The 12,935-nt window shown below is 48.8% G+C and overlaps 1 protein-coding gene across 2 annotated transcripts in view; it reads right to left on the reverse strand.

The window, feature by feature from the left end:
* AGPAT1 (1-acylglycerol-3-phosphate O-acyltransferase 1) overlaps positions 1 to 12,935 on the reverse strand; it is a 249,357-nt gene that overhangs the window by 15,934 nt on the left and 220,488 nt on the right. The gene's annotated exons all lie outside the window — the stretch shown is intronic.

Here is a 12,935-nt window from a genome sequence, read left to right on the forward strand (position 1 = left end):
TTTAGAAGGGCATGCGCAGCGAAACACTTGTCAGTGCCTCATAAGGCTCCAAAAGCTCATAAGGAACCAATGAATTCAGGGAAACCTAGTGCTGGCCTGGATTGAAGGACAAAGATGTGCAGCATACATCTAGAACAGGTCAGGTTTCAAAACATCCATTAGTTCTTGGAAAACGAACACATTGGAAATGTTGGAGCGAAAGGAGGAAACATGCTTTCCTGACAATCCTCCAAACATTAGCTTTGGTTATGTACAATGAACAAGTTACTTACCTTCGGTAACGATATATCTGTAAGAAACAGTAGTTGGTATTAGATTCCTTACCTTAGAATATCCCCAGGCGTCAGACTGGATCAGGAAATGTTTGCGTAGCAGTACCCTTGCGCGTCGGTAGGCGTCGTCTGCGGCTCCGTGTCAGTCGTCGGCGCCGTGATGTTGTCGGAGTACTTAGATGCCACCTCCGCGTGCGGACGTCAGTTCTTAGACACAGCTTTTCCATGCCAAAAATGCAGAGCCATGTCAAAAACCAACACTGGTGCCATTGAAACTAGGGCCCTGAAAGGGGATGGCCTTAACCCTAGATATCGGTTCGCAGAACGGGGAGGATGGGTGGGGCGGTAAGGAATCTAATACTAACTACTGTTTCTTACAGATATATCGTTACCGAAGGTAACTTGTTCATCTGAAAGAAACCGGTTAGTATTAGATTCCTTACCTTAGAATAGATACCCCAGCAATACCAACCCCGGTGGTGGGTCTGCGAACCAACAATCGCACCAGAAAGTCCAAAGAAGCCATCCCTCCGGACTTGGCTGTCCAGGCAGTAGTGTCTTGCGAAAGTGTGCAGCGAGGCCCACGTAGCTGCCTGACAAATGTCCTGCAAGGGCACTAACCGACCCAGGGCAGTGGTAGCCGCCATGGCCCGAGTGGAATGGGCCCTCAGCCCAACAGGAGGCTCCTTCCTTGCCAAGGAGTAACAAGCCTTGATACACAAGACGACCCACCGAGAGATGGTCCGCTTGTGTACCGCCCGTCCCTTCTTAGCGCCCACATAACCAACAAAGAGTTGGTCATCCACCCGGAAATGGCGTGTGCGATCCAAATAGAATGAGAGTGCATGTTTTGGGTCCAGACGATGGAGCCGCTCTTCCTCCTTTGAGGGATGCGGAGGCGGAAAGTAGGTGGGCAAGTGGATGGCCCGATGTGGATGGCCGTGACAACCTTGGGCAGGAAAGAGGGTTTTGTCTGCAACACAGTCTTGTCCGGATGGACAGAAAGGAAAGGAGGTTTAGAGGAAAGAGCCTGGAGCTCACTCACTCTCCTGGCAGAGGTGATGGCAACCAGGAAAGCAGTCTTCAAAGTAAGAAGGCGGATAGGACAGTTGTGAAGTGGCTCAAAGGGAGCGCAAATCAGATAAGTAAGAACCAGGTTCAAGTCTCACTGAGGCATCACGAAGGGAACAGGTGGACACGTGTGGGTGATGCCTTTCAGAAAGCGATTTACAACAGGGGACTTGAACAAAGATGGTTGATCACGCAGCCTCAGAAAGGCCGAAAGGGCAGAAAGGTAGCCCTTGATAGTGCCCAGAGCAGAGCCCTGCCGGGCAAGAGAAAGGAGGAAGAGAAGAACCTCAGAAAGAGGGGCAGAGAGAGGATCTACAGACTTTGCTGTGCACCATGCCACAAATCTGTTCCACCTGCAGGCGTATACTGACTTAGTGGAGGGACGCCTGGCTGCCAGAATGATATCACAAACTTCAGGAGGCAAGTCAAATGGCCTCCACTGTCGCCGCTCAATCTCCAAGCATGGAGGTGGAGACTGGACAGGTTTGGGTGGAGGACCGTCCCCTGTTGCTGCGACAGAAGGTCCTCCTGAAGAGGCAGACGTACCGGGGGGATCGACTGACATACTGAGTAACTCGGGATACCAGTACCTTCGTGCCCAGTCCGGAGCCACAAGAATGACTTGGGCACAGTCGTGTTTGATCTTCTTCAGCACTCTAGGCAGAAATGGTATAGGCGGAAAGGCGTACAACAGACCGCAACTCCACTCGCGACGAAAAGAGTCTCCGAGCGAGTGCCGCCTTGGAAATTCCAACGCGCAGAACTGATGACATTGTGCGTTCTCTCCGGTGGCGAATGGATCTAACCAAGGCTCTCCCCAAAGCTGAAAGAGGCCTTGCGCCACGTCAGAGTTCAGACGCCATTCGTGATCCATCATGCACCGGTGGCTGAGTTTGTCCCCCCTAGCGTTCAGAGAACCTGCCAGGTGTTGAACCACCAGGGTCACACCTTGATGTTCCAGCCACTGCCAGAGGCGCAGAGCCTCCTGGCAGAGGGTCCACGACCCCACCCCGCCCTGTTTGTTGCAGTACCACATGACGGTGGTGTTGTCCGAGAACACTTGCACTACACTCCCCTGGACAGAGGGGAGGAATGCCTTCAGTGCTAGATGAATCGCCCGCAGCTCCAAAAGGTTGATATGGAGCCGGGACTCCGCCGGAGACCAGAGGCCTCTGATCTCCGCCTCTCCCATGTGGCCTCCCCAGCCCTGGAGGGACGCGTCCGTCACAACTACCCCGCTAATTATAGACCGATATCTCTCCTTCCTTCCCCTGCCAAGATATTCGAGCGATTTGCCCATCAGCAAATCGCTGGTTTTATTGAGACCCATGGCCTTTTCTATGACTCCCAACATGGCTTTCGTAAAGGCCATAGTACGGAGTCGGCCCTTATTGAGATGGCAGACTCTGTCCGCTGGACGCTAGACCGAGGATCAAGGGCGGTGTTGGTGCTGCTGGACTTATCAGCAGCATTCAACACCGTCTCCCACCCCATCCTATTAAAAAGACTGAATGCCTTGGGAATCCAGGACAATGTCCTAAAATGGATTGGTTCTTTTCTGTCAAAACGTTCACAACTGGTTCATACTCCTAGGCCATTGAAATGGGGCGTTCCTCAGGGCTCGTCTTTAAGCCCTCTTCATTTTAATGTTTATTTTTCCCCGCTAGCGGATATGATTTCCAAGTCCGGCATTAAAACTACATCTTATGCTGACGACATTCAGCTGCTTTTCACTTTTGAGGATCCGTCCACTTTTTCTTTTGAACCCCTTAAATCCTGCATCAGAAACATTGCTCACTGGATGGATCTCAATTCCCTAAGACTGAACGCAACTAAGACTGAAGTGCTCTTCTTCAACCAGCCCTCCCCTCTAGATTCTAACATTTGGTGGCCGGAAGATCTGAGCCAAGCCCCCATTCCTAAGGACTCAGTCAGGAATCTTGGAGTTCGCTGGGACCAACAGCTGTCTTTAGGCTGTCCGGTTCAATCAGTCTCTGCTGCCTGTTTTTCCAAGATTAAAACTCTAAAAAAACGTATCAATTATTTGCCTTGCGCCCATAGGAAAACAATTGTTCATGCATTGATTATATCCCATTTGGACTATGCAAATGGACTCTATTTAGGATTACCCTCTGGCCTTTGACTCAAACTCCAAATGGTCCAAAATGCCGCTGCTCGTTTGATTGGGGGTTTCACGCCAACAGCATATTTCTCATACCTCCACGAATTGCATTGGCTACCAATGAGCAAGCGCATTGAGTTTAAAGCTATGACACTAGCTTACCGCGCCACGCAGGACAAGGGGTCTGCCCATCTGAGATCCATCCTTCGCCCTTACTGTAAACCCCGATTGCTTCGTTCCAACTCTCAATGCCTGCTGGTCACACCAAGATTTAAAAAATCTCGCTCTGAAGGTAGAACATTTGAGCTGGTCGCTGCCCAATGCTGGAACAAGTTGCCTCTCAACCTGCGCATGAGTAGTACGGAATCGGAATTCCGCCGCGCTCTGAAAACCTTCCTCTTTAGCCGGTAATTGCTTGTCTCAGGTTTCTTCTGTAGGGACCCCATTACATGCAATTAGCGCCGGGACACCCCGTTGGGGTAGCTGCGCGCTTTATAAAAGACACAATAATAATAATAATAATAACTGCGCGCTCCGGTTGGAGAAGGGAGAGGGATCTGCCGCTGACCCAATCGCGGTCCGTGAGCCACCACTGCACCTGTCTCGCAGTGCCCTCCAAGATCAGGACATGGTCGGACAGGTTGCCCTGATGCTGGGCCCACTGAAACTTCAGGTCCCACTGCAGAGCCGGCATCCACCAACGGGCGTGATGCACCAGAAGGATGCAGGAGACCATCAGCCCCAGAAGCCGCAGCGCCAACATGACTGAGACTCGGGATAAAGGCTGAAAGATTGGAATCCGAACCTGTATATCCCAAACCCGCTGTTCGGGGGGGTAAACCCGAAACTGCGCCGAGTCGAGAACCGCTCCGATGAAGAGGAGCTTCTGAGAGGGGCACAGGTGTGACTTCGGCACATTGATGGAGTGCCCCAGCTGGTGCAGGAGGTCTGCCGTCGTCTGGAGGTGGCCGACGCCTTCAACAACCAGTCATCGAGGTAGGGGGAAGACTGAAACCCCTAACCTGCGCATATGAGCTGCGACCACCATCACTTTCGGGAACACCCGTGGGGCGCTAGTAAGGCCGAAGGGGAGCACGGTACCCTGAAAGTGCTCGTGGCCTACCGTGAACCGCAGGTAGCGCCGGTGGGCCGGCAGGACTGGGATGTGCAAATAAGCGTCCTGCAAGTCAAACGCTACCATCCAGTCTCCTGGGTCCAGGGCAGCTAAGACCTGAGCCAGTGTCAGCATCTTGAACTTCTCCTTCAGAGGAAGCCGTTGACGTTCCGTAGGTCCAAGATAGGGCGTAGGCCCCCTTTGCCTTTCTTGTGTACCAGAAAGTAGTGGGAGTAGCAACCACACCCTACTTCTGGCCCAGGAACTCGCTCGATGGCCCCCTTGGCCAAGAGGGCCGTAACTTCCTCCTGCAGAAGCCGCAGATGATCCCCCAATACACGGTGGTATTGCGGTGGCATGGCTTGAGGGGTCGTCTCGAAGGGGAGGGAGTAGCCACTTTGGACGGTTTGCAGCACCCACCTGTCCGATGTGACAGTGCGCCAGTGGGAGTAGTGATGGCGAAACCCTGCCCCCCCACTGGCGTAACATGGGACTGAAAGCACAGACTAGGAGGGTTTTGAGGCAGATGCTGCGGGAGAAGGTGTGGACTGGCCTCGCCGTTGTCCCCGACCGCCTCCACGGCGATTTCCACGGCCGCCACCGCATGGGATGTTAGACTGCGGTGCGTGGCTGGCAGCACGCGGGGGGGCGCCCCTTCCTTGGCCACGAAAGGAGCGAAAGGCAACCATTTGCTGGCACGGGGCCTAGAGGCCCAAGGACTTGGCCGTAGCCCTGGAGTCCTTAAAGCACTCAACCGCATGGTCTGCCTTGTCGCCAAAGAGGAGACGGCCATCAAGCGGCATGTCCATGAGAGTATTCTGGACATCCGTTGAAAAGTTGTCGGACCTCAACCAGGTGTGGCGACGAATCGCCACCGTCGTTACCATCGCTCTGCCCAGTGAGTCGGTGGTATCCAGCCCACACCGGATGGAGAAACGTGCCGCATCTCAACTCTCCGCAAGGGCTTGGACGAGTTTAGGCTTAACCTTCGCCGGGCATTGTGGCAGCACGTCCGCGACCGTGTCCCACAGGGAGTGGGTGTAACGGCCCAAGAGGCATGCGGTGTTGGAAGACCGCAGTCCCAAACTAAGGGAGGAGAATATTTTCTTTCCATAATTCTCATACCTCTTTGATTCCTGATCAGGCGGAGCCGACGGGAATGTGGTCTGGGAATTAGAGGCCTGGATGACCAGGCTCTCGGGGGTGGGGTGGGTGGACAGGAAACAAGGGTCGCCTGGGGCCGGCCGGTGGCGTCTGGCCACGTTCCTATCTACAGGCTGGCCAAGTGCCCAAAGGAACGTCAGTCAAGGCCTCATTAAACGGCAGCAGAGGCTCTGTTGAGCTTGACTGCGGTTTAAGGACCTCAGTGAGGAGGTTAGTCCTCACGGCCGCGACGGGGAGCTCAAGGCCCAAGGCCTTGGCTGCCCGTGTCAACACCACACTGAAGGTAGCCCCCTCCTCCGTAGCCACGGGGGGGAGGGGTGGAGGGGGGGGGGGGCGAAGGACGCGATCAAGGAGCACTTTGATGCCTTCATGACTTCTCTTTAGATAAAAAGTGGTAGGATGGATTGGAGTCCTGCCTTGCCTTCCTATGTTAAATAAGGTTTGGACTTTGATCGTGAAGACAACAGGTCACAGGATCTGCCTCAAGAACTGTAACAGGTCCGTGCCTTTGATTCAGAGCAGGACTTATTGTAGTGAGATACAGTGGAGCTCGCACTAAGTCTTGATTTTAGTTTCATGTTTTAGCGTGACATCTTATTCTAATGGTAACTTTTGACATGTGTTACACTAAGGTGATATGTACTTAGAAGTTACTGTACATGCAGCTTCTTTCTTATTAAGCATTGCTATTGTGTTGTGCTTAGACTCAGTCCAAGGCTAAGCACCTAGAACGGGATGCCCCTGCATTTTGTTGTCCGGCTGGAGACAGCTCCAAGGCTCCACACAAATAATTGCACCAGCTCTGCACCTTTGACACAGTGCATTAGGAATGGCACTTGTATTATATAAATTGCCTCTTAGTTACATTCGGCAGATAAACAAGTCGGCTGGGATTATCCTGAAAAGTGGTGCACTATGAATGATATGCAGCGCTGCTGACCGACTTCTATCCTGCCAGGGACGATAACCTGTTCTACACAGACCGGCTTCCTAGCACTTCCTACTCGGGTATGGGGGTTAGGCTGTCCTAATGGATCTGAAAGAGGGTACTCCCACTATGGTAGACAGTATAGGTAGTATTAGATAGATGTATAATCACATAGTAACGTTATAAGGGTTGAGCAATTTATCTTTTTCACCATTCTCATTATGCTGGTTACAATGCTTTGTTTCATCAAATCAATAACTGAAGTTCATGCTTTCTGTATAAGAATAAGATTGTTTCAATAAGTGTTTTAAAAGCTATAACCATGTGAATAGAATCTTGTGGCATAGTTTGGGAGCAAGAAGAACAAATGGACAGAAGCAACATCGGAGAATCGAACTAGAAAGGGTATAAAAGAGAAGGCAAGAAGCCCACATAAAGACGAGCCCGAAAGCTACACATATAAAGAAAAGATAAAAGGAAACAAACTATAAGTTGGGAGTGCTGAGAAATAAAGGGCATGAATTTTGAGTGTCCAAAATTTAGTTCTAAGCACCTCGGACATACTATAGTATCGGATATTATTCTTGTATATGATCTTTTTTTTTGGTTTGGTTATTATTCCTGTACATAATTATTGAATTTTGCTCCCCTTAAGTCATTATGCTCCATCGTCTAGCACATTCTTCGTTCACCAAGATGTATAAATGATCGGTTAGATGTTCAACATTTGATTCAATGCCTTTTAGACTCCCCATTTGACTTTTGTTTTGATTACTGTTTTGGGTACTAGTTATTATTCCTGTATATGAATATTGTATGTACTCCCCTTATCTCTTTATGCTCCATCGCGTAGCCCACTCATGCACTCAGGTTATATTGAGCTGTTATGTTTGTACTAGTTGATTCAATGCTCATTAGATTCCCCATGTTAGACTAATTTTCTGATTTGTTACGTTTGCCTCAAATTGTAAAGCGCTCTGATATCCTTCGGGATCAAGTTCGCGCTACATAAAACTTTATAAATAAATAAATAAATATCTTTGTCTTTAGCTTGGGCATGCAAAAGTAACAACGAAAGGGAGATCCGTTTCCATGATTTCCTTGGGCAATCAGAATGGTCATGTTCAAGGTTGCTGGTACTCTGGTAGGTTAGGGGTTCAGAGGGGGCACTGTGAGCTAGCTAGGAATTGGGCCAACATATTCTGAAGAGGTATGTGAACCACGTACCCCACATTCTGGAGTTCATGCTGTCCAGATACGCAGTCCAAGTTAATTTGTAGGAAACGTATTACATTATGAGAGGTCCATGGCTTCTTTCAATGCTCAGCAACGTACAGCTTCACTTTACGGTCTGTGATTGCCTTTGGGTGAATGAGGGTGCATTCATCGACGATTTGGAGCTGTGCTCTCAGCCCAAACTACAAAGACACCTCATGTGGGAGCTTCTCAACATCTGTTCGGCAGTAATGGCATGGTTTAAAACCTTTGGCTTTAGGTGGGAACATAGATCGCTCCCTTGCAGACAAGTTCAATTTTGAAAAATATGTCAATCCGTCAAAAAGGGAGCAGAGCTTCAGACCTGCCTTCAAAGGCATGAGAAAAAGTAGTTTTACATTGGCGCGCATAGGTGGTGCTTATATGAGGCTCCGCTTAGTCACTTCCGGGGCGGAATGTTGTCAATGCAGAGCCGCACAGCACCACCTACCGGCACGCAGGAGCACTGCTATAAAATCTTCGGGATCCAGTCTTGCACTGGGGGAATCTTCTAAATATGAGAAACCTGCAGTTAGAACTATCCATCAGAAACATACTTTTACTGCATCCAGTCCGCCTTGGATTGTTTGAGCCAGTGAAGCCCTTAGCACTTCCAGGATGGATGACACAATCTTGCTGGCCGTGTGCAATCAAGCAGAAAGCACCGGCACCAAAAACACACAACATTCAACAATTTTGGCCTAATGAATAAACACCTTTCAGCTACGTAGTTTTGAAGGAAAATCATTCAGGTTGAATTTACTGGTCAATATCTGCACCCCAAAGCATTCAGACATTGAGTTGGTCATCATAAATTTAGGGTTACCAGGGGCTGGGCTGTTTGGTCTGGCCACAAATTGGTTTATCAGAAGGGCCTCGCATTAAGTAGCCTGAACGGTATTGGAGCCACATAAAGTCTTTGGCCTCCGACAGTACTTCAGTCGAGGAAGAGGCGAAGGGTGAACATCTAGCTGGCTGCGCCTTGGTTGTTTAATCGCCTGATATAGGCTTAACTCAGGCCAACATCAGCTCTGGTTCAGAGAACAGCTCCCAGTTGCATCTGGTACCAGCGGAGTCTATCAGAACCAGCAAAAAAGGTACTGGAGTGGAAGTCTGGACAAGCTTCAGTGCTGGACTGAGACTGGCACCAGAGGGTACAGTCTGAGTCAAAGACAGCCAGTCAGTGGAAATCCAAACAGAGGCCCCTCCGGTTACATAAAGTCCCAAAGGCACGCTGCAGTAATATGGGTCATGATAAATATTGTAAGTCACACTTTTGGTTATCTTAAATAATGCAAACCTAATTGCTTAGCAACAGAAGGAAATATATGGTTAGGGCTTCAATGTGCACAGTGAAGAATGGGGCAGAAGTGAAGGGAAATTGTAGATATGGCATCAAAGATGTGCAATTATAAGTGAAAGTTCCAGGCTGAGACTAAAAGGTTGTCATGGCTGTGGGAGCAGTAGCAAAGCTGCAGGAGAGGTGGGGGAGAAATGAAACGGAAAACAACTCTTCAGGTGTAGTCCATCATCTAGGGATAGAATCGGTTTGGTCTGGACTAAGGTAGAGCTCCAAATCTGTAAATCAGAGTGAAAAAATGCCTGCCATTTTGCCATCTCCTTCCTACATTCCCCCATTTCCAGTGGGGTGATGCTGGTAACAGGTGTGCATCACAGGAGAACCCAATATAGGCTACTAGATTAAGTAATGCGCCAGAGTTGGCCAGGGTGTAGGCATGTCTGGATTACAAGGTGGACGGAGAGCTGAAGCTACTGTGGTTCTTTGAGGGTTGTGGTTAGATCCGGTCGCACTTGTGTAGGTGTTTACTAAGGTGTGCTGCTACACAGAGGATGCTTTTTAGTGGAGTCAGGTAGCTCTCCAGGATACCAAGCTAGGAAAACGTTGCAGACTTGCTTGATTAATATGATAATGCTCAGCAAACACGGATTTTACTGTGCAGAGATACGTCTTGAAGACCACGCAACACTTAAGTAACGAGTGGTGGTACATGTAGATGACAAGACGAGGCCAATGAACAGAGGTACCATGGATGTAACAGATACTATCTTGCTTATTAGTGTTTGCACACAATTGTGTTACTGTGATATGCCGCTGTGATTACGCTGAAATTATGACAGGGATTACACTGAAGGAACTGCTGCAGTATAAGGAGTAGAGCAAGGAGACCCACAGTGCCGTCTTGTTAGAGGGAGGAGGTTTTAGCTGATGTGTTCTCTGAGTACAGATTAGGAATGTTGGAACTGGTGGCACATCTGGGAGGGTTAAGCACTGTATGATGGTACAGACAGAACAATTCCTAAGAGCACGATAACTGGTGTATGGACTGATAAGCAACAATAGCGGTGCTCCTTGGGGGAAAGTGGTGGTTGCAGGGGTAACCCTTTTCAAACTCCTCCTTCATATATTACAGAGGAATGGACACTTAATATCCCCACACGTCTAGGATCCCTGGCACAACACTGGGGGGGAAAAACACTTCAAAGTGTAAACAAGCATTGGCATTGCCAATAGGTCTCACATTTGGGACCTTATAAGTATTTAGCTTTGCAGCACAATATCGTTGGTGCAACATCAACTGTCGCAAGGCTAAACACTTAAAAAGTACAAGGTTTAGCCATGCAACAGCTGATGTTGTTGCACCAAGGATATTCTGCTATCAAAACTCAATACTTATAAGGTCTCAAAAGCGAGACCTATTGGCTATGCCAATGCTTGTTAGATAGGGCTTCCTGTTCACACTGCTGACTTTTCTAAGTCCTGTAAATAAATTCCCTATGCCAATCTTAATGGCACTCACTAAACCAACTTTAGAAGAATAGAGGCCTGTGTATGTCTTGCACATAGACCTGTGACCTGCAGATCGCAACAAATACTACGGGGGGGGGATTAACCCACTAAGCCATCTTGGTGGCTTATCTGAAGGCTGCCTCTGCTCAGAACTAAGCTGGTATTAGAGACGCTAGTAGGAAACTAAAGAACAGGAGGCAATAAAGGCACAAGAAAAACCAACTGAGAGAACCTACAGAAAGAGAAAAAAAGCGTTATAAACAAGCATTGGCCGCACGGCCGTGAAAGTAACGCAGCCGCGCGGCCGTAAAAGCAAAAGTGAACCCACACACTAAATGTCTCGCCTGCTGGCAGTAATCAATTTGTTAGTCCAGAGACCAATGCAGGTTTGTACCAGGACGTTCCGCTCAACATAATATCCACGGACTTCACAACACATTGGCCTTGACGAGACCTCTCCAAGATCCGCTAGAGCACTTTATGGACGATTTCTAAGGCTTTCAATGTGGTTGCCTGGAATTACTTATTTGCGATCCTCCGTAAGACCAACTTTAGGACAATGTTGACGTCATGTCTGCCTCCTTTTTACCAACCTGAGGGACAAGGTTCTACTTGGCACTCAACTGAAGAATTCCCTATGAAGAGTGGGGCGACAGGGTTGCCCCCTTACTTTTTTAACCCTGGAATAGAACCACTCTGAGGGCCTTTAAATAGATACATTAGTAAAGGGTTTTGAATTGACATATCCTGCAGAGTCTGGACCGGGTGTGCTCCACATTCTAAAAATATTCTCTGAATTTAACGGCCTTGTCATTAAGCAACTAAAGGAATATGCTACTTACCAGTATGCATCTGTTCTTGGCATGTAGGGCTGCTGACATTCATATCTGTGCATAGATCGCCGCCTAGTGTTGGGTCCGGATGATTGCACATTGTTGTCCTGGAAGAGTCTTCGAAGTATCACGAGATAGGTGGCTCCTCCCCTGGACTACAGTGCGCATGGGCATCTTCTCCATCCTCAGATTGTTTTTCGCCAATGTGGCAGAGATGGAGTTTAATACAGTAAGTGATGACCATGCCTGAGAATGATTCTGAGTGCTACAGCTGCGACAGGCACTGGGGAGGAGGGCGGGCGATATGAATGTCAGCAGCCCTACATGCCAAGAACAGATGCATACTGGTAAGTAGCATATTCCGTTCGAGGCATGTGGGCTGCTGAATTCATATCTGTGCATAGAATAAATAGCAGTTACCTCCTTATCGGCGGTTGCCGTGCCAGCTGCAGCAGTCTGAAAGAGTTCTGAGAACAGCCTGTCCTACAGCAGCTTGCTGTTTGGAGTGTACATCTACGCAGTAGTGTTTGGTAAATGTATGTATGGTGGTCCATGTGGCTGCTCTACATATATCCTCTAGAGGAATGTTACCTAGGAAAGCCATGGATGCCCCTAGCTTGCGTGTGGAATGCGCTCTTGGGGGGAACTGTTAAAGTGCGTTTAGCCTTTTGATAACAGATTTGTATGCATTTAACTATCCACCTGGCTATACCTGATTTGGAAATAGGGTTGCTTTTATGTTGTGGAGAGAAGGCAACAAACAGTTGTTTAGTTTTGCAAAAGTCTTTTGTCCTGTCGATGTAATACAGGAGAGCTCTCTTGACATCTAAGGTGTGCAGTGCTCTGTCTGCCACGGAGTCAGGGTTTGGAAAGAAAACTGGCAGTTCAATGTTTTGATTAATGTGGAACTGCGAGATTACCTTTGGCATGAACTTGGGGTTGGTGCGCAGCACCACCCTATTAGCATGAATTTGTAGGTAGGGCTCTTGAATTGTGCGGGCTTGAAGCTCGCTGACTCTTCGCAGCGATGTGATGGCTATTACAAAGGCCACTTTCCAAGCAAGAAACTGTATCTCACAAGAATGGAGAGGCTCAAAGGGGGGTCCCATGAGCCTGGTGAGAACGATATTTAGATTCCAGACAGGCGAAGGAGGGTGTCTGGGAGGGATCACTCTTTTAAGGACCTCCAAAAAGGCTTTGATGGCAGGCACTCTGAAAAGTGAAAGGTGCTGTCTGTTCTGAAGATAAGCGGCTATAGCAGCCAAATGTATCCTGATGGAACTATACACGCTAGGTTGCATTGGTACAGATGCAGTAGGTAACATATGATGTTCTGCGTGGAAGCATCTAGCGGTTTAACGTCATTGT

This window comes from Lissotriton vulgaris, chromosome 5 (assembly GCF_964263255.1).
Source record: "Lissotriton vulgaris chromosome 5, aLisVul1.2, whole genome shotgun sequence".
NCBI classification, from domain to species: domain Eukaryota; kingdom Metazoa; phylum Chordata; class Amphibia; order Caudata; family Salamandridae; genus Lissotriton; species Lissotriton vulgaris.